This window comes from Manis javanica, chromosome 12 (assembly GCF_040802235.1).
Source record: "Manis javanica isolate MJ-LG chromosome 12, MJ_LKY, whole genome shotgun sequence".
Classification (NCBI taxonomy): domain Eukaryota; kingdom Metazoa; phylum Chordata; class Mammalia; order Pholidota; family Manidae; genus Manis; species Manis javanica.
In genome coordinates, this window is record NC_133167.1 from 5,211,942 (window position 1) to 5,238,494 (window position 26,553).

The window sequence follows — 26,553 nt, forward strand, 5'->3', positions numbered from 1 at the left end:
CCTCCCTGTGCTGACCCATTTCCCCTGGAAGCCTTTACTACTCACAGAGGCAGCACACGGAGCGTGAAATCACCCCACATGTGGACTTCTGACGTGCACGTGAGGAAGTCACCTGTGTATCAATCAAGGAAGCAGGGTAAGTCCAGTGTTGGTAACTAATTCTGCAGCAGCAGCTCAAAAAGCGAGCTGTCAAAATGCAGAAATATTTCATTGAGTTTATCATTCATTATTGCTAACTCCTCTCCTATGTTATTTGTCTTCTATTTTTAGTTTATGGTCTTTTATTTTTCTATAAAATTGAACATTTAGATGAAATAGAAATTAAGCCAAAGTAGAAGGATTGGGAGGAAAAACCTGAACAGATAAAACCTTTAAAGAACATAGAAATCATGTTTAAAAAAATCTTTTATTTTTATTTACCCTCTTCAGAACTTAGTGTGCTTTTTTAATCTGAAGATTCAAGTCTTCAGTTCTGGAATATTCTCCATCATTTTCCCTATAAATACTCTTTCAGTCTCTCCTTCTGGGAGTTCTATTAGATTATGTTGGTCATCTCATTCTGTCTTCCATCTTGCTTGGTCATTTCTTTGGTAATTTCCACCTTGTGTCTCCATGCTACATTTTAAGTGTTTTCTGCACATCTGTATTCAGGTCCACTAATATTTGCTCTGCTGTGTGAAATCTTTTATTTAACCTATCTAGTGAGTCCTTAATTGCAGTGCTTCTGTTTTTTGTTCTAGGAGTTATACTTGGTTAGTTGTCAAATCTGTCTGTTCCTTTTCTCTTAATGCCCTATTCTTTTATTGTGGCCCCTCATTTCTCTTCGTGCCCCACTGTTTCTGTGTGACCCATCAAGTATTTTGTTCATCAAACATTTGCTCTTCATCCTCCTGTGAGTCACCTCCCTTCTCCTCTGCAGTCTCAGACCCCTCGCCTCCTCTCCCTGGTCCTGGCTGGCACATGCCCCTTGCTCTCCCACCTCTGGAGCCCATGTCTGTGGCTTCCCTGTACGGACGTGATCGGACTTTGCTTTTTTCTCCTGTTTATGTCTTACATCAATCTGACTCTTAGGCCAGCTAGAAGAACCTCAGGGGTAGGGGAAATTCCTTCCTCCCCAAAAGTCGATTGCATTAATTTTTGCCAAAAGCAGTAACTAGGCAAATAATAATCAAGGAAACTTTATGGTTCTCCAGTTAGGAGACCAGCTCTGGACTCAGCCTGCTGGCTTCTGAATCCAGCTCCATCACCTACCTGCCAGCTGTGTGAACTGTGGAAATTTCCTCAGCTTCCCAGACCCTCAAATTCTTCACGTGTAGATGGAGATAGTGGCAGTTCCTCCCTCATTGGGTTGTTGTGTGAATTAAATGGGTAAATTCATTGAAATGCTTAGTGTAGTGCATCCATATCTGGCCCCCAATGTCTGTTAACTATTGGAGGGAAAATGGAAGTTCTGTGGCCAGGATTCTCACCTGATCCTAATCTCACCCGTTGTGTACATGGGATGTAGAGCTTAGCCTACCACGCGGGGCATACTTGTACACCTGTTGGCAATAAGCCATTATTGCCTGTGTTGCTATATAAAGAGCTCCACCCAGTGCAGGAGTGGAACCAGGAGCAGCAGAGCCTGGACGGCAGAGCAGAGGGAAGCTGGAGAGAGGAGCCGAGAGCAGAGGCTGAGATGGGCTTGCCGGGGCGGAGGTGGACATGATTCTAGTGCCTGTCCTGCCACTGTGAGGACAGAGCTTGGTATGAGCCCCTTTTAACCCCCAACATTCCATTGTCCTTATTTGGCCTCACTGAATCAGGGCAAACTTGCCCAGGGCTGAAACCCTCAGGTGAGACAGCTATAGCACTATAATCACCGCAGCCCATTGACCCGCATCCACCTGACAAGCCCGTCACTGCTTTTTCTCCTCATGCAGGCCTGCTGGACCTTCCCACAGTTTGTTCCTGTCTATTAGCATTTCCCTGCCTGGAAAGTGTGGCAGCTCTGCTGCCATGGGGATTTCAGGGCATGGTCCTTCCTCTGGGCCAGTTACCGACGCTAAGTGAGGTCGGCCTGCGTCCTGTTTCCGCCTCCTTGCAGAGCAGTGCTCGGGTAGGGAGCCGGAGGGGGGCAGGCCTCCTCCAGGTTGCCTCCCTTTTCAGTCTCCTGTCCCTTCTCTGCGAGTGCAGTGTGAATTTCACACTGGCGCTTCATTTCTCAGGCTTGTGAGGATCTGAGTGGAAGTGCTTTCAAAGCAGCATAAATTCATAGATAAAGGCATATATCTTGACTCCTTTCCTTTCCATTCCAGGCTGAGATTAGCTACCCTCTTTGTGACCATTTTCCCCAATTGTGTGGACTCAGTTAAAAGAAACGCACCCAGTGCCTCCCAGCACCTCACAATTAACAAGATCTCTCTTATTTTGGAAAATCCTGGAAAATCCCTCTAATTTTCCTCATAGTCACTCTGAAAGCCCACAAGGCAGGGGTTCCATTCCCCTTTGATAGCTGAGGAACCCATCTGCTCATGTCTCAGCCTCACACTGAGGTGGGGCAGCATCAGGATTGGACGAGGGGCTCTTGCCTCTCCTTGGCGAGGGTCTTTTTTGACCTCGCCTATCTGGATGCTGAGGAATTAGGCTTTTAGGAGAAACTCTTAAACCTTGGCCCATTCAAAAGTTCTAAGTAACTTCTATTGAGAAAATAATCTTCTTTTTCCTGCGTAATTATGAGGACACGAAGAAAGGGGTCCATAGAAATAAAACGCTACCCCCACGAGGATATCCACAACAATTGGTGGCCTCCGGGAAGGGGCGAGAGGAAGCCTGGGGTTGGATTCTCCAGCGGCTTGGCTGGAGAGTCATCAGACTTATGTCTTGGCTCATTCCTCCCAAGGGCCTGGAATCCAGACCTGAGGAGCAGAGGACCTCTTTGTTTAGAAATTTGTTGTAGCTTTGTTTAGATCCCAGGAGTAGAGATTAACAACTGTCACCTGGAAACAGGAAAATATTCTTAGATGTTGGAAAACCATGTGGTAAAACCACTGGGACGCACTCGTTCTGCCTTTATCAGGGGAAAGAGGAACGCCTCTGGGCCAGCTCCCCCCGTGGCCGCCGGCCCACTTCCACCAGGGGCCTGCCCCCGCCAAGGCGCCCCTCTCCGCATGAGCTCTGATCCTCCCTCGTTGGAGATCCAGCCACAAGTCAAGTGAAACAGGCCAAGGCAGAGTTGCCATTCCCACAATGGGGGTAATTCTAACGTCAAGAGTGAAGTAGTGAGCAAATTAATGTATATAATGTGATCCTACTTAGGAATATTTATTTACTTAATGTATGTACATGTGTTAGGCAGAAAGACAGCGACGAGCAGATGGAGGGAGAGTAAGGCCGGTGAGCTGTCTAATAGGGACTCAGAGAGTTAACCGGATACACCAGAGGGCCGCAGAAGACTCAGAGTTAATGAGTTAATCAGCCGAAGTTTCAAAGGCCAGGAGTCACTTGGGATGTCGGGATATTACCCGGATAGAGAAAGTACCCGAGTGCAGCCCATGTCTTCATTGCACCAATCAGATCATAGCATTGTAAAATCCACTTAGCCTGCAAAAAAAGGCCCACTTTATTCTCCGACTTCAGCTCTGTGCTGTGCTCCCTCTTCTTCCAGCCCCTTAGTCACGTAACTCTGCGACCAGGGCAGGAGACAGAACTCCCAAGTGTTGATAAACCTATGTGGATAAAGAGTGCCGAGATCCAGACCGACACAGTCACTTAAATAACTCTATTCTTAAGACAAAACTTCAAAGGAATTATACATTATCTGTATATATTATGCTTTATTCTGACTCTTACCCAAAAGGCCCTATAAAACCCCAAACCCTAAACCCTTAAGTGCGCCTCATCTCTGAGGCTGCCTGCACTCGCCTTTCTTTGAGGGTGTCGCTGTCTCTTCTACTCCAGATAAGTAGGGAGGGGCCACTGAGAGCTCTGATTTGGGCTTGCAAGTTCCCGTTGCCTGGGTGACTAGGGTAAAATGGCAATATTTCCAGAATCTCTCACCTGACCTCCATTTACATATCAATAGGTGTTTCTTCCCGCGGCCTCTGGGCTGGGGGGTGGAGAAAGTCTTCTCTCCTCCCCTCTGCTCTGGCACCTGTCAGTTGCTGGGGATCCACCTGTGGAGTTTGGCCTGGAAGGGGCGGGGGGAGAGGCAGAGAGACGTGAGCATGAGAGTGGTGGCCAGAGGGGGAGACGGGGGCTGGACCTCATTGTGAGCAATAAACGGGGCTCTCCCAATCTAGCCTTTCCTTTGACTGATTTCGGTCACACCGGCTTATTCACCCCCTCCGGGAACACTGCTTCCCCGTCTCCAGAGCCACACTGACCCGGACAGGACTGCAGCTGTACAATTGTGCTCTTTGGAAGCCTACCTGAAAGTCTCCTTTCTTTGCCTTTGGGAAGTTCCCGGAACATAATCTCACTACATCCCGTGCTCTGCGGCTCCCCCAGATCCTGGGGTGGTCGGGGCTTACTTCCCAGGCTGTGCAGATTCAAGCGGACGCTGGACGCCAGGTGACCCTGGCTTCAGGAGCGGCGAGGGACCTGTCCCATGCCCAGCAGGAGGTCGGTGAGCTTCCTTTCCCTGCTCTCTGCTGCCTGCAAGGCCGCTGCCATTCCCTGCTATTCTCGCTTTAGAATTCCCTCCTTACCTTTCACTCTGACTTCCCTGCATCTCTGATCCAAATTCTTTCCCAACACATGTAATATATATATTTAATGTATGTACTTGTATGTATATATAATCATGTCTATAGACATGGGCACACCTATCCACGTGTCTAGAATACAGAGTGAAAGTTCTGGAAGGACACTCCGAATTGCCCATGGCTGCCTTCAGAGAGGGAACAGAGCTTTGGTTAGGGGTGGGTGGTTCGGAAGTGGGCTTGCATTTTTATTCCATATTCAGTTTGAACTTTCCCCTGCATGTATTACTAGTGTAATGACACTTTTAAGTGACCTGCCTCCAGGACTTCCCTCACCAGCCCGGAGGGGGTCCTTCTCACCCTCCACCATTATCAACACCATCTCTGAAACTCCTCTTTGCACCTTTTCCCTTCTGGCTCTGTCACCCCCTGAATCCTCCCAAATCTGCTGGACATTCCGGTGTCCTGGTATTGTGGTTCGTCCCTGCTCTCATTGTCCTTTCTGCCCCAGCCCCTGGGCCTCCTTGTCCAGGCTGACGCAGAGGTCACCCATTTCAGTGACTCTCCCACCAGCTTGCTGGATTCCCTCACCCTCGTGCCCCCTGCTGCCCCTGCTTTGCCAGCTCCAAACAGTCCGCTGTCCGTGCTCCATTCAAGGCTCCTTGAAGACAGACGTAAACTCTCATGACTCGGCCTCTACAAACTCCGAGCACCCATCCCTCGCTGTGCCCAGCAGTCCTCTCACTTCTTTCTAAGCAGCTTCTTATTAGGCTGCCCCATGTACCCCTTTTTGTACCCTTCTCCCTGTTATTGGTGGCCTCCTCCCATGAGTCGCCCCACATGCCCACCTCGTTCCCCAGTCCTCTCCTTGCCTTCCTGCATCACGCTGTCCTGATGGCCTGCTTGGAAGAGCTGTGTCCCCAGGACAGGCTCTGTGTGCACACCCTCAAGGCCATCCCCTTTTCCCTCCCTCTGCGCTCTTCTCTGTCCACGTTCTCTCTGTATCTTCAGTTTATTATTCTCTGGTTTACACTGGTGTGACACAGAGCCCTACTCTGGGCTTAGCTTGATTTCAGAGTCAGTTCTTTTTCCCCCAATGACTGAGGAAACAGGAGGTGTTTGTGGTGAATATTTGGGAGTCTGCCTAGATTCCCACCTATCACAACAGGACCACTTCTTCCTCCAGTCGCTGGAAGCACTCAGGGTTGATAGCTCTCTGCAGAGTCCCTCTCCGGGACTCGCCCAGAACTGCAGGATTCCAGCTCCAGTGCATGCTCCCTTCTTGAGCAGCCTGCCCTCTGTGACTGGTCGTTACAGGGATGTGACCAGTGCAGTGCTGGTTGCTACCAGGCGTCCTTGCCTCAGGACGACTCTGAAGGGCCCTGCCTGCGTCTGACCTTCCCACAGGAACCAGCTGAGGACTCTGCGGGGTCTGTACTGCCCTCCGCTGCCCACCAAAACCTGTCTCCCTCAATCCCAACCCTTGTGGATCCGGTGAGCATGTCCCTGTAAGCTTCCTGCCTGCAATTCTTCATCTCAGAATCTGCATCTTGGAAAGCTACGGCAGGTTTTTCAAATTCGGGACAAATCTTGAACATGGATGGGAAAGATCACTGTTCCGATTGATTTCATTCTCCTGAACAGAGACGCCAGTCTGGTAAGGTTAAGTTCCTTGGATCAGTGTGAACTTTTGGACTATGAAGCTTTAAAAAAATGCAGTTGTGCAAACACAAGATGTGAGAGATTTTGGCAGGTATTTATTTGAAATGGAATGGAGGAATTCCTTAATTTTAGTTGATGCATTCATTCACATCAGAGTGCCTATTCTGTGCCAGACACTGTGTTGCAAAACATGAGGAGATGATACATAAGCACCCAGACTTCTTATTATAATCTGTGAAGTGGAAGTAGGGAATGAAAAGGGGGCACCTCTGAGAACAAGAGACACTGAAAGCAAGGCTGATGAGAGATCTGTGCCACTTTCATTGGGACAGCTGCTGGGGCAGGCGGAGGTAAGGCACCAAGGGCCTGCGGGCACCGGAGGGGCAGCTCAGAGCGAGTTGCTGGTGGCCTCGATGCTCAAACTGCGGCCCAGACCAGAGCACAGACAGCGGCCGCAAGCTCCCATTGGAGCCACGTGCCCCTTCCCGGCCCCGGGATCAGGAGCTGCATTTCAGCCAATCCCACGTGTGTTTGTTTCCTGTGTTTGCTGCTGCAACAAATCACAAACTCAGTGGCTTAATATAGCACAAGCTTATTACCTCACAGTTCTGGATGTCTGCAGTCTGAAGTGGGTCTTACTGGATTAAAATGAAGGTGTTGGCAGGATCGTGTTCCTTTTGGAAATTCTAGGGGGAGAATCCATTCCTTCTACTCCTGCTTCTAGAGGTTTCCCACGTTCCTTGCTCATGGTCCCTTATTCTATCTTCTAGCATCGTAGAAGCATCTTCACATCCTCCTCGGATTCTAACCTCTGATTCTAGTGCTACTGTCACTTCTGCCTCTGGCCCTCCTACCGCCCATTTATAAGGGCCTTATGATCACATCTGGATGATCCACATCCTCTCCCCTTCGCAAACTCCTTAGCTCAGTCGCATCAGCAAAGTCCCTTTAGGCATGTGAGTTAACTTGCTCTCAGGTTCTGGGGAGTAGGGGGACATTGGAGGCCATTCCTGTGCCAGCCACACTGGGTGATTCCTGTCCATGTCCAAGTTCGAGAGGCCCTGGCCACTGGATTCACGTGGCTTTCCTTCCCTGCTTTCTCTGGAAGCTCATGTATTGTTGAAACCTTTTAAGTTAAGTGCATGCAAGATAGGCTTGTTTTGCTCATTTGCTTGACCCCTGCACGGACGTGGTTCTGTGTAGGTTCAAGTAATTCTGATCTTTATTATTAGACTGATGTTGTTTGAGGGCGGGGGTAGGGGCTGGGGAGCTGTGTGTGTCTGGTTTATGTCCTCCTGGATGTGTGAAGGAGGGAAAGCTACTGTACTGTACTGTACCTTGCTGGTGCCTGCTGGAACGTTTGAGAAAATTCGTCTCTGCCAATTACCAGCAATCAGAACTTGTAATTATCATGTGACTCCTCTCAGATAACCCCATCACTTACAGAGGAGCAGGCCCGACCTCCATGTCACAGATGTAGTGTGAGGGTGCCAGGACCTGGAGGAATTCATCAACAGGGAACTCCTGTACAATTACAAGTCATCTGGTTATTACGTAATCCAAGAGACTCGAAGGGGATGCGCTGGGATCCCTTCTACCTCAAACCCCTATCGTCTGTTTTGAGAGCTCTCTAGCTTTTTGTCCTTTTATTTCTGACCAGTATTTTTTGAACCCGAAGGTGCACTCAACATCCAAATATAATTTTAATATCAACGAGTAGAAGCCAGAGAAAAACGGTCTGTCACCCAACTGCTTTGTCTACTTCCAAGAAATCATTCTTTCAGGAAAGAGCAAGCAAGATATTTTTAAATTAAAAACTGGGGTGAAGAATTATTCTTTTCACTTTGGGTTGAATGAGCTGTGACCTTTATAGTGTATTATCTAAAGATCTGGGGTCATAATTCACATATTGTTATTCTTAAGAGTACCTCCCTCTGGCTATAAATCCTAGCTTTTTAATGAAGACTAAAAATGCCCTTCTTTCTATCTGTTGTTCCCTATACAAAGACACGTATTTTAGTTGCTGAAGGCCTGAAATCTTACCAGACCTACTTTTTCCCAGTTTAAACTTGTCTCAGTCAACTAAAACTTTAAATATATATATATCAAATGAGATAAGATTAAGGTAATAATCTACAAGAGAGGGTATCTGTAATGTGATTCCTAGATGAGTCCAGGATACCTCATGGGGGAGAAATTCAAAATATCTTCTGATATCTCTGGTACTTTTCATGCCTAGTCGTCAATAAGATAAATATTTCTTGAATATTAATCACGTACCCACTTCTCTTCTATGTAGTTTAGTAATAGGAAATGAGGGATAATGATCGCATGTGCGTCCTCCAGCCCTTTGAACCTGTTGGAATTTATTCTCTTGTATTGCTCGTAAATAGAGTGCTCTCTTTTGTAGTCCAATAGTACCCAAGTCTTCCAGGATTCTGGGGTCTTCCTTTCCTTTGATGGCCAAGTGAAGTAATTAATACTTCATGTCATCTAAAAGTGGAAAGCACAAACCCCTTGTCTTGTGTTTTTCAAGATTCTGAAGATGGCAGTTGCCTTTTCCTGGTGGTCTCCTGGGAGCAGAGGCCTGGGGGTCGCGGGGAGATCAAAGCCCCAGCCTCCCTCTGTCCCTCCTTGCATTTCTGTTCTTACCTCAGCTATGGATTCCCCTCTGCCAGGTCCTCCCTAGGCTGCTGTCCCACTTTGTTTTGTTCTTTAAGTGGCCTCTTCACCTTCATGACCTAACACAAGGCTACTGTGTAACAATCTTTTGCTGAAGGTTTGTAGATAAGGCAAGGACTCAGCAAAAAGAAGAAAAAAAACCCCAAAAAACTATCAAATATCCTGAATTTTGCCATTCAGTTCCTTCCGAGAAAATTCATTTCCTCTTTAAAGCCCTGGCTACTAGCCCATTACCGGGACGCCTGTGTTCTCTCTCTCTTCTCACTCTCTCAACACTTCTCACACATTTTCTTCTTCACATCCCACAGCAACCAAAACCCCCTTCTTGAGCACCCATGAATCAAATTACAAGTCTTTTCTACTTTATTGAAATCAAGCAATTTAACTCTCTTTTTAAAATTCATTCTTTCAAGCCCCTATTTGTGCTGGCTTTTCACTCTTAGACAAAATGGCCATTACCAGGTCTTTGCAAACTAAAAGCAGTACTTACTGAAATGAGGAAATCAGTTTGAAGATTGATTCCATTTTTAATGGTGCCATTTCGTTTTAACTCCTATATTTACACAATTGTAAATTACAAGCAGTTTATGTATACTGTTTACTAAATTCTTACGAGAACACTGTAGACAAAATAAGTATAACACTTCACTAGAAAATGGACACAGCCCCTCCGCATTTATTCCTAGCCCCTTTCAGTGACTACTGTGTAGGAGCTAAAATCCAAGAACTACATTTCTCAGCTCCTTTGTCAAAAGGGTTGTACGAGCTGGATGCATTTACACAAGATTTGGAAGGTGGAAGGGAAGTAGCAGTCACTTTTCCTCCAGCATTGGTAGCTTGCAGACATGGATTTTATGTGGAAACACCACTCCCATTTCCTGGTTAGTTACTGGTTTTAGGGGTTGTAGAGAAGTGGTTTCCTAGAGCTTTCTGACATCTGGGTGCCCATTCCAGCTTCCTTATCTTTGGATTGCCTCTTTTCTGAGTATTCCTTGAAAGTTTAGTCATTTCCCAGCCCTTCCAACAAGTTTATAAGCATCGAATTTCTATATTCAGACCTGTATGAGTTAGTTATTTCTTCACAAATGCTTCTTAAAAATCCACTCCAATATTAGTGTTACTAAAATAAAACTAAAAATTTTTTTAAAAAGATACAGAGAAGGGAAAAGATGACAAAAAAAAAGAAAAGAAAAGAAATCCACTCCAAGATTTAGGGGCTTAAAACAACCACCACCTATGTTTATGCACCTGCACTTTGTCTAGGGCTGGCCGACTTCAGCTGTGTGTGACTCAGCAGTGTAGTTGTGCTTCAAACTGTCTGGCCAGCTGGGCTTGGCTTGGACAACTCCAGTCCACGTGGGTGTAATCTTTGGTTTCTGTGGAAGAGGCAGCTACCAAGCTGGTGGGGAAGTCTTCTTATGGCTGTGGCAGAAGTACCAGGGGCCAAACAGAAATAACCAAGGGCTCTTAAACCCTTGGTTCAGAACTGGTACCTTGTTAACTTTGCATACTGCTGGACAGTGCACCTTCCATGGCCAAGCTCAAAGCCAGGAGCTGAACGGGCATGCTTTGTGGAGAAGTTATGCCAACGGTGTGCAACACAGGTGTTCAAATAATTGAAAAGACCCATGAGACTGCAGAATACATTCATGTAAGGCTTTAATAATGGTGAGGGGTATGGTATAGTAGGAGAAAGAATACACAGGTAGATTGGAGAGGACCAACGGGAGAAGCTTGATTTTGGTTCATAAACCACCAAGAGCTGTGTGAGCTATGTTGATTTCAAAGAAGCCAGTCTCATCTGAGGAAGAAAGAACTTTTATATGCCATTGGTCATATTGCTAAAAGCAAGCTGTCTGATCAAGCTGAGTAAGAAAAACTCAGCCAGCATAACCAAAACCAGGTGTAAATCACAGTTTGTGTATTTTCTACACAAAATACTGACAAGTTCATTCAGGCTTCCCTCTGGTATGTTTGGCACGCTAGCACAGAGATAGACTAATTGATTTTTTGTGTGCATTTTATTCAGGTTTGGTTAAGGGGGAGTACAATGACTCTAGGAGTCCCTGGAGAAAAGCACGAGGTTGGGACATACACTGCTAATGATGTCATGACAAAAGTATGGAGAATTGGAGCCAATCATTCTGTCTCCTACAAGTCCAGTTATGCTTCTTTGCAGTGAACTCTAAGAGACACTGGCCTCGTGTTTAAATTCAGACCTGGAAGATAAAGTTAACCTAGTTAATAAGCTATACACCTGGAATTTGGCATAAAGTCTTCTGAGTGTAAAAACAGTGCCCTTTTCATGCTAAGTATTTGAATTGGTATGTAGCTAAAATGTAGTATGACCAAGAATCAATACAAATTGCTAACTAAGACTGAAATGGGTCGTTTTCATTGGCATTCAGCTCACTTTCCTTTTCGTAGCTTTATAGCCATATGTCTCTAGTTCTCATTTTTTTTCTCTCTCATACAACACATCTTAGAGCCCTTTTTAGTATTGTGGATACTAAAATATCTAGTCAACTATCCCGTAAGATCTGTGCCTTTTCAAACTTTCACATATATATAAATCACCTGGGTATCAGGTTAAAATACAGACTTTGACTCAGGAAGTCTCGAGTGGGCCTGAGCCTCTGCATTTCTTATATACTTCCAGGTATTGTGATGCTTCTGTTCCGATGGGCTACTCTTTGGGGATCAATGCACTAGAAAAACAGTTCTCTTCATCCTTGATGTCTTCCCCCTACTTCAGAACTTCCACTTTCTGTATCACATTCCTTCCAGGTTTTTTTTTGTGGTGACAATAAAATGTTACCAATGTTTCTCTTATGAGAAATGGAAAAAGTGTTTTTCTTATAGATGAAGCTTTTTTTTTTAGGCCTTATATCTTGTTCAGACATACCCAGGAAAACTGTGCCTAGGGCTAGATAAGACTCTAGATGTTCTTCAGCTGTAGCATCTCTGGATCTGGTTAGCCCCACACGAAGACAAGGCTCACCTCAACTACACTGCCCGACTCTCTGCTCTTCATCTAGAGCCGCCTAATCTGTCTCCTCCTCTGAACATCAAGGACTGGTCTTTCTCTCAGTTAATGTGGAAGATTGAAAAAAAGAAAAGAAAAGTCCCACAGTCTTCTTTCTTTCTTCCATGCCCTTACAAAGCTGTTCCATCAACTGAGTGTCGTCTCTTTCATGACTCCATGGATTTGAAATGCTCTAACTTGCTTTAGACACTAGAAGGCAGAAACACAAAGTGTATGAGCTCTGAGTCTGGATGTCAAGAGACCCTTTATGCTTCTTGCTCTATTGGGATCCTGAGCTCTTTGCGAACAAGCCTTGCTAGCCATTTGGATGACGGGAGATGCCTGATCCACCCAGAAACCAGCCAAGCGGCAGAAGCAGAGCCGTCCAGCCGACTGGCAACTGACATGGACTCAGGAATGAACCCAGTGAGATCATCAGAACACCCTCTGCTAACCCATAGAACCGAACTAAATGGTTGAACAGTCACCCTCACTCATCTTGTACCTCATTCAGGTTTACTAACAGGAGTAATCGCTTCTTTTGAGCCTGAGTTATTGCTCCATTCTGACAAATTAGGATCTTTCATTGTTCTCTGCATGTTCCAAGCAGGAGTCTTTAAAGCTTGTCCAAGGGTTGGATAAAGCCAAACTATCGGACCTTACCTGCCGGGGGCCTGGGTCTATTTACATTTCCTGGCCCCTACTCCTGGTAATTATTGTCTTTCTGTCAGGGTAGGTCCTCTTCTTTCTTGCCAGAATTTATAAATATCAGTCACTCGATCATTCTATCACCATGAACATTAGATTATATTCTTGTGAATATCCAGTTCAAAATGCCTCATTAGTTCCCTATTATCCTAGGAACAAAGTCCAAGCTCCTCACCATCGCTTACTAAAACCTTCTAAGGCTTGACTTCTGTATGTATATATCCCTCTAGTTTCACCCCTCACCGTGACCCCTCATTCCACCACCCCCCCGTAGTGAACTGCCTGTGTTTCTATGATTGCCTCAGCTGGGTCCTGCATGTCCACATTAGTTAATGCCATCTCTTCCTGGAATGTCTATTTCCCTTTTTTTATCTGGCCAGCCTCTGCACACTATTTATGATAATTTCCCAGACTGTTCAGATGTCTGTGAAGCCCCTCATTCATAATTCTTGCAAAGGAAATATTATCACACCTTGCAATAATATTCTTGTTAGTATGTGTGCTTAGAGAATGAACTATTTAAGGCAGTGGAACGCTCTTTTATATCCTTATTCCCAGTGCCTAGCACAACGATTGACATTTATTTTTTCAACAAATATTTATTGAAAAAATACAATGTGTCCACTTCTGGACTAAGTCCATGAAATACACAATGAACAAGATATTCAAGGAAGTCCCAAAAAGTGAGGTAGGCCATAAACAGATATTTAGGACATCACTTAAAAAGTCAATGAGAGCTGCTGTAGGATTATGGCAGTAACGATGGGGGCCGCCTTCCCTGGCTCTGAGGAGTTTCGGGAAGAGTCTGACAGATGAAAGGGGGAGCTTAAGTTAATACTGTACTTGTGAGTTGAATGAGCAATTGAATGAATTACCTGGATGGATGAATGGATGAAAATGCAACTTTATCTTATTGAATGAATTTTTTCCCATGAACCAGTGAAAATGACAGGCTTCAAAAATAAGAAGTTCAGTTCATTGGACTCTGAAAGCCATTTTCTTTGGTGACTTTCCAACAGAGATGGTGCTGGCTCATAATGACAAGATTTGAAAGCTTGCCTCTTACAAGTTAATTTGAATTGCTATGACTTAATAAGGGTATTAGTGTATTTCTTTATATCAGTGGAGACTCCAGTAGACTATGTAGGTATCTGTGCCAAAGAAAAGAATCTAAAGGCTACAAAACACATTATTAAGTACTTGTACGGAAGACATTAGCAATGTATTTTAAGCACATCCTTAGAGACAGGCATTCCATATACATATCAACACTTCTGTCAAATATTAAAATGTAATACTTGATAAGGTACAGATTCTCCAGATCTGTATGTTCTGAACTCTCATCTAGTTAACTAGTTTTCCCCTCTGAACTTCAAGTTCTCAATTATTTGTGTTCTACTGTGAAATATATATATAGTTGGTTCTAAAATTCAGTGTCTCTAATAGAGTGGTTATATTAATTTTCTATTGCTACATGACAAATTGCTACAAACCACTGGTTTAAAACAACATATTTTTGTTATAATTGCACAAAGTGTTAAAATATCTCAAGTCCTGTAAATGAGTTTGGGTAGGTTCTCTGCTTAGTGTCTTATAATGATAAAATCAAGATGTTGGCCAAACTGCATTCTCATGTAGAGGATCTGAGGAATAATTCATTTCTGGACTCATTCAGGTTGTTGGCAGAATTTTATTTCTTGTGGCTTTAGGATGGAGGTTCCTGTTTTTATGAACAGTTGGCCAGGGGGTGCTCTCAGCTCCCAGAGATAGATCTTAGGTCCTTCTGATCTTTAAAGACAGCAAAGTTCTGTATTTTGGATTGATGTATTATTGTTTTACATAAATTCCATCAATTTTAGTTGTATTTGTTATAATTTTTGTCTTGCATATTTGATGTGTTTTTTCAAATACAGAAGTGTTGAAGTCTTCTGAATGGCTTAGAATTCAGTATATTTTGAGGCAGTGCTGTTAAGGCATACAAATATGTGATTCTTCTGATTGGGTTGTTTTTTGCAATAACACAGAGTAATATTTTACTAATATATAGTATCTCGTATAAATGCCGATTACCTTAAATTATATTTCTCTAATGTTAATACTGTTATTCTACCTTTTTTTGGTTGACATTGTGAGGTACACCTTTTCCTCTTTTTTATTTAAACCTTCCTATGCAGTTGTATGTTTGTCTGTGCTTCTTTTAAGTATAAACTAGATTTTAAAATATTGTACCTGGTAACCTCTGTCTTCTGACTGGCAAGTCTAACCCGTTTATATTTATGGGGATTATGATATATTTGGGCTCATTTCTCCCATCGCAGTGATCGCCTACTAATCGTTTCTCTTTCTGTGTCCTTTCTTTCCTCTTCTTCGATGAATGAAGTTTTCTGTAGTCATCTCTGTCCATGTTTTGTTCCTGTGTTGATGAGCTATAGGATATTTTCATTGACTGAGTGGTTACCATGAAAGTTTTTCCTTAAATTTTTCTAGAAAGTTCTATAGTAATTCACTATCTCTATCTTTCTTGATATTATGGCAAGAATTTTGTCATGCCTATACATTAAAAAACCTCACACTCTCATTACTGTCTCGAAGACATTTATTTTGTCCTCTTTTAAAATGCACACACATTATTTTTAAGGTAGTCAAAGATCGTACTTCCTGCCATGGTGTATATGCCATGCCACCCTTCTGGCTCACTTTCTTCTTGCTGAATGTAACAATAGTCAGTGATACGCAACAGAAAATGGCTTTAGCTTATTAACTAGAAGGAATTTATTTAAAAGATACTGGGCTGTTTACAGAATCACAAGGAGGCCAAGTTTCCAGGAATAATGGCCAGAACCATTGCACAGAACTAACCCGGTGAGAAGTCTGTCTCCGCTGCCCACAGGCACTCAGTGCACCGGTTTCTGCGGCCACCGCGCCGACCCATAGCTCCACCTCACTGCAGCTGCGGCCTCCCTCATCCCGTACTCTTTGAAGGGCATCTCTGTGTGTAGCCCACACTTCTGAGCGGGTAGCTAGACTCCCCTACTGCAGGATGGAGCATCTATGTAATCATTTGGAAGTCTTCTGCATAGGAGATTCGTATCTTCTCCCCCATTTATTTTATTTATTCAATCATTCTATCAGTATAGATTCATGGATAATTATGTTACACTTTAGATATAAATTCTAAATCCTTGGGTATATCATCTAAAACTGCTTTTCTATTTTGTTGCTCAGATGGCTCCAGCTTGGGCTGCAGGGAGCTTTTTCATTTGGCTCCTGTGCTTTTTGATATCAGTGGCCCTTTTTCTTTCTCATCACTTCCTGACTTTCTGACACAGCAAAAGATAACTCATGCTCATCTTGTATATTTCCTGCCCCAGCAATGCCCAGGGAACCCTGGTGCCATTTATTGGTATTGCAGGATGATTAGAAACTAAGATCTCTCGTTTTATAATCTGTCCTAGGACTGAAGTGATTGACAGTAGTGACATCCAATCATAGCTCTATATTTAGTTTTAGGGCTTAAAAGACAGATACTTATCTCTTCTTTAGGAGAAACGTTAAAACAGCAAGCTGTCACCATTTGGAGGCATAAGAAGATTTCCTACTGGGACTCAGTAGTTATTTCATGTTCCTCGTGTTGCAATAATGCAAAATTGATCTTTGCGAGAAAGACACTCAACAGTTCTTGGTAAGAATTGCTTCAGAACAACAGTTAATAGTCACAGCTTTCTACTATCATTTTCGTTCTGAGAAAGGTAAAAAATGCCATTCCCTGTAAGGTAATTGATAATGGACTAGTCATAAAGGGAATTTGGGCAGGAGTCCCCTGCATACGTACAATCTAGCAGATCTCTGCAGGGGACCCTTCCTATGCTGTTCCAGAAGACCTTGCTGGGAGAGATGGAAGTAGGGGGCAGTCCGGGGGCCGGGAGGCACAGTGGTACAGCATTCACAGAGAGAGGATGGTGTGGGGTGGGGGAAGCCAGGGGGGGAGCAGGGAATGTTTGGTAAAATAACTGCATGCATGAAAGACGGGCATGGAGGGTTCTTTTCACATAAACCTGTAAACATGCTGTCAGGATGAAGCTGCTTCACAGTGTCGTGCTGGGGTCTGCAGGAGGAGTGGCGGGATGCCCCCTCATCTCTAAAGGTGCAGGTCATGTTTCAAATGCCCAGGTTCTGGGGCCCCCATGGCCTGCCTGAGTCCAGTGTGTTCCCTGACTGGAGGAAAAGAGACGAACTGAAAGAAAGCTGGTCCCAGGAGGTAGCTTGGCAGCAGGAAGGGGATGCGGGAGACGTAATGACGAGGGGACAAAGTTGCAGTGATGAGGACGAGGGGCAAAAGGGACGAGCTGGCCTGGGAGGGAGTGTGCCAAGCAGCTCCTGGAAGAGTCCGACCTGGGCTGAACGTGCGGGTGAATCCAGGAGAGCCCCGCCGTGTCAGTGTGGGGCCGCCTGGCATGTGCCCCTTTGGCCCTTGTGACCGATCCTCCTATGAACATCCCCGCTTGACGTTTGTGTGGACATATGCTTTCATTTCCCTTGGATACACCTCAGAGTGGAAGTACTAGGTCATAATAATCCTATTTTCAAATTACTGAGGACGATTCCTATATTTTTTAATACACTTCAGGTTTAATTCTGGGTGTGAAAGTCTGACTGATAAAGCCAAGGGGTTGTGCCCTGGGGTGGGGGGCTGGCAGTGCCCCAGGCCTGCAGGGCCTGCTGCTCTCCAGCCCAGCCCTCTATGGGCATGTCCCCAGGGCAAGAAGACAGCTGTGAGGGTGGCCAGCTGCTCCCTGGGCCTCAGGGCAGAGGCGTGGACTCCAGGAGGCTGTTTTATATCCAGCTGTGTACAAGGTCCACTTGTATTTAGTATCTTTTAACTTTGTTGATTTCAATGGAAGCTGCTTCATGTTTTGAAGAAGATGAGGTTTAAACTGGCATCAAAAAACTCTTTGTGAGTAAAGTAAAAATTCCTTTCCAAAAAAGTGATACTAGACCCTTAGGAGAGGAAAAAAATTGAAAACATCTATCACAGCAGCTTCCAGGCTATTTTTCTATATGAAATTTAATATAGATAATAAGCCTGCTGCATTAGTCAGGTCGGGATGAGCACGGTGAGTGAGACACGACTGAGCCTTTCATCACCCATTGGGGAGGTGGCCTGGGCACATGCTAAGGCACGCGGCATCCATTTTCTCCATAGAAGAGCAGAGTTTCTAGAAACATACGGGCAGAGAAACTAGCTCAGGCCTCACCCCTGCTGCTTTAATTATACACTTACTAGTGGCTGACAGAGGCCCCCTGAGTCCACACTCCTGCTGACTCCCACCGGAGTCGTGCCAGGCTCTCTGTCCACACGGCAGCTGCTGCTGCTCATGGTGGGTGGGGGCTGAGGGGCAGGGGCTCAGCTGCTGGCATTTCCGTGACCAGAGCAGGCCATGGTTTTTCATGGAATTTCCTAGTAAGGATAGCTGTAAAGGCAGAGAAGCACCTATTGTGTTCGTAGGTTCAGGGCTGATTTCTGCTCATGAGACTACATTTTACTTATCACCAGGTGACCCCTGGGATGGACAGATGGGTGCAAAGCAGAGCGTTGCAGAAGTTGCACTGACTGAGGCTGGGCAGGGCTCCTGCCCAGGAGGCACATGTACCCATGGCTTGGAGGGCATGCTGACACAAGGCTCCTTCCCTGAGCCCAGTTATTTCAGATATTCGAGTCCGGTTCCAGTGAAACCCACATTGGTATTCCTCAGCCACAGCGATTCAAGAGGTGGTTTGGATTTAAGAAGTAAATTTTCAAATCATGTCTTCAACCAAAAGGCCCACTTGTCTTCTTCTGCATGTACCAACTACTAGAGAATCGTAATGAAGTATTAGTGAGTTAAGTGCAGAGATACACTGTAAACATGATTGCTGTGAAAATGCATAATAAAGCAGTAGACCTCAAATATTGTGCATTATCACCTGGGGAACTTGCTAAAACTATCTCAGGCTTCATCCAAACACCCCAAATCAGAATCTGTCCGAGAAGTCAACAAACAGGGTTGTCATGTCCCATTGTGAAGTTTGTGCATTGTGCAAAGGCACCTGGCTGGGGAGACGAATAGGGACCGAAATCTAGGCTGTGCTCAGCTTGCCCACCATGTGCCCTGGCTCAGGGCTGAGTCAACCAGAAGAAGGGACATTTCTGGAGATTTGTAACACATACGAAGATTTTGTGTGTGCTGACACCTCACACAGGATTGTGTTTAAAAAAAAAACAACTACCCAACTAATTTGGAATATAACTAGGTTTGGGCACCTTTTGGGCTATAGAGCATACTCAAATTAATTGGACTAGTTAGAAAAGGACATTTGGGGGACATTCTGATAGGTGGATAAATAGATGATAGATGGACAGATTGACAGATGATAAATAGATAGGTAGATAGATAGATGATAGGTGATAAATGATAGATCATCTCCCCAGCATTATTGCATGACATATTTAATGAGATCTTTTCTATTTTACTTTTCCTAGAGGTCTTCCTTTTGAACTTATGAAATGATTATGAAAATACCTGAAAACTAAGAACAGTAGTTGTCAGTGATCATTCTCATACTTCAGCTAACAACATTTTAATATCCTACTGCTCTGTAGGAATTGTCAGCAGTTTCCCCAGCACTTCAGACAGAAACAAGCAAGTCAAAGATATTCTTAAATCTGACCTATTTGCAGCGCTGTCCACAGTATTCGACCTTGGATGTGGGGTGGAGCACTTCTAGCTGCGTCCCTATGTGTCACAGACCATGAACCTGTAGTGCCGTACACTGTGGTTTGCTTGAGGGCATACAGCGCCCTGGCCCGGGGCTGGAGCCACATGCCCGGCTGTCTTTATATACAGATGGGCGTCCTTGGGATCACCTTCTAGGCTCCCCTGGGTACCTAAGCATTTGTTGAGCTGGGTGCTAAGTGCCAAGAACATAGAGGTGTCTAGAGGAGGGTCTGTGTGTCCAGGCAATCATAGTCCAAGCAGGTGACACCAGGCTACTTAAGGACCACAGCATGAACACAGCTTTATGTCATACATGGCAGGTTTTGCCGCTGCCTTCTGAGAAATCCACATGGATGAGGCGACGTAACTACTGGGTTGCTGTGGCCAGCCTCCTCACCATCTGGGAAGGCTATGACATCCTGCAGCCCGTGGCAATGCCATGGCATTGTCTCCTGCCATCCCTTCACAAATCACCATAACTTTCGTATTCATTTTGAATATATGTTCTACTTAATCATGAGGGTACCAAGGGAATTTTGGTAACTGGGTCACATAAGAGAATATTTCTCCAGTTTCCTCATTTATATTTGAGGGAAAGAGGAAAAGGAGGTAGGGAGGGAAGCAAGAAGATAGGGAAGCAGGAAGGAAGGGAGGAAAGACTTGCTTGCCCCCATGACGTTTGGGGTTCCAGTGAGGGACTCAGAGGGAGGGCCCCCAGGCTGGCACACACTCGTCCAACCAGGGTGTGAGCACATCTGCTTGTAAAGATAAACAAGGTTCTTCTCTCATCTCAAGGACTTCAGTCTGGTTGATCCGTCTGGGGGTGGGACAGGCGTGTCAACCAAATTACGCTGCAATGTGATAAATGTTTCAACAGACGGGCAAACACCACGTGGTGCCGGTTGGCAGATGGACTGCTCAGCCCTGATGGCAAGAGGTGATGTTTGGGAAGTTCTCATGAGAAGAATGCCTGAACAGGGTGTTCGAAGACAAAACAAAGTATTCGTTACAGGTGAGCAAGAAAAACGCAATTCTAATTAATTTTTATCGTCACCCTAGGTCACTGGCTCGGGATGACCAAATCTCTTAAAAGAGTCCTTCTTAAACGTTAATATGCATTGTACAGACACCTTGTTATATGTTGATGCTGATTCAGTAGGTCTGGGGTGGGGTCCTGGAGGCACTGACGTAAAGGCTGAGCAAAACCGCTAGGTGCCCACACCCTTGTCAAGTTCTGGGTGCCGTGGTGAGCAAGACCAAGATGGTCTCTGCCCTCACGGGACCGAGTCTGGGGACAGTAAAGGAAAGAACAAAGCCCCATGTTGTCTCAGTTTGACCCCGGAATCTTCCTCCACACCTGCACTCGTTTTCATTCTCTTTTTTGGGAATTGTCTCTAAATGCTCTCGGCTCTGCACGTCTCCCTCTATTCTGCTCCGTGAAAATGGACAGCACTGCGATTGCAGCTTTCCTGCGTGTCCTGTAAAAATAGTCCAGCTTTGATACGGTTTTAATTCAGGGGGTGCTTGAAAGGTGCTCTGGGAACAAGCGAGCACAATCAAAATGTCATCTGCTCCTCAAATGTTTACCGCACTCCTGCTGTTACTCTCGGATACAGGCGATTCAGTGTGGTCTCTGACCTGACGTTACTCACAGGAAAATTGGCAAAGACACCAAATGTCATGGGATGTGTGTGTGCTATGCTTGCTGTGGGCATAGGGTCCACAGGGTCTAAGAGGAAAGGAGGATTATTTCCGGGGGCTCAATGTGGAAGCTGAGGATGGAGGGGTGGTTCCAGAAACTCGTGGCCCACCCCAGCCAGACCGGGCTTCCTTCTGCTCCTTGAACATGAGCTGAAGAATGAAGAGAAACATGAACAAGGCCTTCCCTCCTGCATTCACTCAGGCAGCCCCATCCACCGGGAAACTGCTCCCCATCCTGCCCTCTCCTCTATTTAACGCCGACTTTTCTTCTGAGTCTTCCTTCTCTGACTTCCTGCAGTGTTCAAGGTGACCAGCCATTTCCTGGGGCATGAGACTTTCTGAAATAAGGAGGGTCCAGGCCCACAGGGATGGTCGGTCATTCTACACGTGGTTCCTCTTCACAGCATTCAGGGAATTGCCTGCCCCGTATCTCTGTCCTCGCTGCAGAGAGCCAGCGGGTCTGGGGGGCCAGCCCTGGCACGGGCCCTGCGGACTCTCTCAGTCTGCACATGGCCCACACTCGTGAACGCATGCATGGCACCCTCTTGGAAAAGGAGCTGGTGTTTGCAGGTAGACAGGGAAGAGATGGAGCTCTGGCTTTGGAGAGCGGCACGTGTAAAGCTTCGGGGGTCCGAGGAGGGAAGGCCACCTTCCACCACTTCCGGGATGTGAGGGGGCTGAGGTTGCCCTTCCCCAGAGGAAGCCGGGAAAGGAGAAAGATGCCAGAACAAGAAGGGCTTTGGATAAGCCGGACCAGGGGGTTCAGACTTGTTTCAGCAGACTGTATCGAAATATTGGGTCATTTCAAGCAGGAAGTTAGACTGGAGGGTTTTAAGAGGCCCTGATGGCACTGTGTCAGGAGGCCCTGCAGCTAAGCCTGCAGCAGTGGGTCGTGGAGGGGACGGGGGAGCATTCAGGAATGACTAGGAGGCTACTCCGTGCTCAACCTTAGGTATGGGAGGGTTGGCCAAGGGGGGGAGGAGGGCACCCGGACTGCCCCCTGACAAGTCGAGAACACAGGTGAGGACCAGGCTTTGAGGGGGAGTGAAGGCCAATGGCTTGGAGCGTCTTGGGCGCCAGCAGGCAGGCAGGTACCTGGCACATGGTTGGCTCTGTGGGTTTGGGGCTTGGGTTAGAGTTCCAGCCCAGAGGGATGTTTGCCTGTCATCAGCTGTCGAGGTTAATGAAAGGCCAGGAGTAGAGGAAACTGCCCAGGGAGACCACGCGGAGGGGGAAGAGGAGGATCCATTCAAGGCTCCAGACAGTCAGGGGTCGCGGAAGGGAGGGCAAGGAGGAGGGCCGGACGTGCTGCGGAGCCAGCGGAGGGAGGGAGTTCCAAAGGGCAATGTTTCCGGTTCCGTGTGATCCAGCTTAAAATGCCCAGCACGATGTTGAAGGACAGGAGGGAGTTGGGGGTGCGGGGGTGGCGCTCCAGCAGGTGGCACAGTGGAGGCAGGGGCACTATGATTTACCACCTCCACTGATCTTCCTGCAGCCACAGTGGACCCGGGGAGACCCGGAGCCGAAGCCCGCTCCTGGCAGGGTCGCCCGTGCGGAGTTGTTTCTCTGTCCCAAATGGTTGTACCGTGAGATGACATCACTTCTAAGCAAAAGCAGCAGGAGGGGCTCCCACTGAGCGGGCCAGCTTTTCCTCCCACCTGGTCTGCTCACGTAGCCACCCGCCGGGCTCACCAACCTTCCCAACCATGGGTGCCCGGACCGGACCCCATGGCGCTGAGGCTGCTCCTGGCTCTCATCGTCTCTGAGGCTGTGACCTTGATTCTGGGGTGGGCCACCCTGCTGGGGGGCTTTTGTGAAGTTCCTAATAATCCTTATTTCAGGGCCCGCTCAGGGTGCTCACTCAGCAAGTACCTACTGAGCTCTGTTTTGTTCCACTCCGGCACAGAGGCGGACAAAGAGACGGGCCCTGGCCTGCAGGTGCCATGGGGGTGCACGTGCAACAGATAAGCACACATCAGTAATCAGGTGTGACCCAGGCTAGGCCTGGAGCACAGAGCGAGTGAGCAGCCGCCAGGTGCAGTGGGCTGGGCTCCCTGGGGCCTCCCGGCCGGCAGAGGGCAGGCTCGACGCTGAGCGGAAGGTGTCTCTGCTGGGGCTGCTGTAACCCAGTGCGGCAGCCTGCGGGCTTGAACAGCTGCGGTGTGGCTCTCGCACAGGAGAGACTGGAAGCCTGAGATCAGGGTGCCAGCAGGGGCCGGTTCCTGGTGAAGGCCCTCTCCCTGTCTGCAGGTGGCTGTCATCTGGCTATGTCCTCACCTGGCAGAGGGCAGAGAGAGGAAGCGGGCTCTGTTGTGTCCCTTCTGGGGGCCTCATCTTGACCAAATCAACGTCCAGGGCCCCACCTCCCCACAACCTCACACTGGAGGTTAGGCTTCAACATAGGAATCTTGGAGGCACCCAGACAGTCAGTCCATTCAGAAGGGGAAACCTCAAGGGGTGATGGGAGGGGAAGGGCATGGTCCAGTTTACATTTATAGAAATATATCAGGATTGCTCTTTTACACAGTGCTCATTTTCTACATTTTATGATGCCTTACACAATTTTGGAGAGTTGTGCTAAGAACTTTGCCATATTACTTTGATAAATGGATAGGAACCATGGACAGATGTGACAAATCATTTGAAATATCAGCCAAAGATAGAACAACCATTAGGTAAGTGCTTTTTTAAAAAAAAATATTATCATTTCAAAAGTCATTGCTGCCAAATTTCCCTGATGGGCTAATTTGTCTGATGGTGAAAGGTGGTGTAGACAGTAATGTCAAATGAGTTGGAAGCTTGAGACATCAGGAATCACTTTTGACCTTCAAAGAACACATCTTGGCTGACTGGATGGCTACTGGGGGGGCCTGTGCATGAGAAGGGCAGCTTTAGACTGGTTCCTGTGACCTTCCTATGACCTTGCTTCTGTGACCAGCTGGGACATTGGAGAAGAATAGACCAAGTGAGGGGTCAGCTTGCTGGGGTATCAGAGAGGGAGGGGAAGGGCTATGTAAGCAGGTAGTGAGTGCCAAGGTGTCCAGACAACAGGAGCCAATAGTCCATGTGCTGGGCCCTCAGTAAGCCTTGAGTCGTGGGCAGTGAAGTGGCCTCCGTTCTCTGTGCTGGTGGCCAGACCCAACAAGCTCAGCTTAAGGCCCTGTTGGACACATGGATACTGTGTCAGAGTGTGTAGATCACCTGGACTGTGAGGGCACTGGCACATTTCGAGGCTCCAGACACATTTAAGGCACAGTTATCATGGCGAATGTAAAACTGTAAGCTTGAAAACTAAGGCCGTGTCTATAAAATGCTCAAATACTGAGTTGATCCAATCAATGCAAAGCCACCAGGTTCATGAGGAAAAATTCAATCAGAGTTCTTCTGCGGTCCTTTAAGCACGACGGGCCTTCTGGTAAATGCAACACGAGGATGCAGAGGAAGCCAGGGGGCTGGAGCACGGCTTTGGTCAGCTGGGTGCCTGCAGGCAGGCCTTCTGCCTGACCAGCGGGTGGCCATCTCCGCTGAGGCCCTGCCAGCCTCCTCTGTTAGTGAGACCTTTGGTCTTGACCCAGCACCTAGGGTGCAGCCCTTCCCAGCCATACTCAGCAGCAGAAAGCCATGGAGGTGCTCCCAGCAGCAGGAGGGTGCACCCGTCAGCGGATCGAAGCGGCTTGTCCCTGACTGCACTTAGGTGAGCCTGTGATCCGCTGACCAGCTCTGACTCCCATGTTTGATCCTGGCCAGCTCTACTGACCAGGACACATCCGTCTGCAATTCTGCTGGAGTCTTAGACAAAACTATCGGGTTGCAAGAGGCAGAAATCCATTCCAGCTAAGAGAAAAGGGTGTTTACCTTGGGAGTACGGAAGACTCTTAGGGGGCCTAATGGTGGGAACAGGAAGTCACTCGCCCTTGTAGCGCTGGCCCACCCACCGGCCTCTGCCTCTCTCTGCTGTTCCTGTGTCTATCTGTCTATCTATCCATCACCTACCTACCTACCTACCTATTCCACTATCCTCTCTCAAGCTGACTTCCTCTACCAGCCTCCTGTGAAACGTGCTTGCGCAGCTCCGTCCAGGCTCTGCCTTAGCAATGCCAGGTGCTAACTCTCGACCCCAGCACTCTATGAATCAGTTGTTACTGAAGTGAAATCCATATAAGATAAAGTTAACCACTTCAAAGTGTACAATTCAGTGGCACTTAGTGCATTCACAATGTGTGCAACCACCATCTCTTTCTGATTTCAGAACAGTCTCACCACCTCAAAAAAAAAATCCCATATTCATTGCTGTAGATTAAATGTGTGTGCCACCCCCAAATTCATATGTTGAACCAGATGTGCCATGTGATGGTATTTGGAGGTGGAGACTGTGGGAGGGGAATAGGTTGTGGGGGTGGAGCCCTCATGAATGGGATCAGTGCCCTTACAAGAGAGACCCCACAGAGTGGCCTGCCTCTCTGCAGTGAGGACACCATGATCAGAGAGCTTTCTATGAGGTGATCTTGGACTTCCCAGCCTCCACAGAGCTGTGAGAAATAATGTTTGATGTCTATAAGCCACCAGTTCATGCTCTTTGTTGTAGCAGCCTGAACAAGCTTAGACGCCCATTAACCAGTCACTCCCCCTGTACCCCTTACCCCAGCCCCTGGAAATCACCGGTCTGTTTTCTGCCTCTGTGGATTTGCCTATTCTGGAAATTTGATATAAATGGAATCATGCGCTCTTGTGACTGGCTTCTTTCATTCAGCGTAATGTTTTCTGGTTCATCTGTGTGCAGGCATGTATCGATACTTCATTCCTTGCTGTGGCTGAACAATATCCCATTGTATGTGAAGACCAGGTTTTGTTTATTAATCCATCTGTAGTTGGAAACTTGGGTTGTTTCCACTTTGGGCTGTTGAGAACAATGCTGCTGTGAACATGCACATGTTTGAGTATATGCTTCAGTTCATTTGAGCATATACCTAGGAGGAAACTGCTGGACCTTCTGGTAGGTGGGGATCTAACTTATTGAGGAGCCAAGTGAATTTATACCTCTAGTGATCCCCACCACATGCCAGCTTGTTTCCATGTCTCGTTTCCAAATTCCCTGGACAGGAAATCCACCTGGCCCAGTGGGGTCCCCTGGTCTAATGGCCTTGCAGGGAGGGACGGTGGGGGTGCAGGTGGGACTGGGGGATGGTGGGGACACAGGCTGGAGGAGCTGCTTCTGCAGCAACACAGCAGAGACATTCTGTAGGAAGCAAAGTAAGAAGTAACCGGAGATGTATTTTTTCCTTTTCTTGAAGTATCCCTGGTGTACAATCTTAGATTAGTTTCAAATATGCAACACAGT

At 46.8% G+C, this 26,553-nt stretch overlaps 1 long non-coding RNA gene across 1 annotated transcript; it reads left to right on the forward strand.

Moving 5' to 3' along the window:
- LOC118970775 (uncharacterized) lies at positions 1-26,180 on the forward strand. Its single transcript, XR_005058875.2, has 3 exons — positions 1-136; positions 20,392-20,526; positions 22,711-26,180. It is a non-coding gene; the product is annotated as an uncharacterized lncRNA (long non-coding RNA).
- Positions 26,181-26,553: the final 373 nt, after the last annotated feature.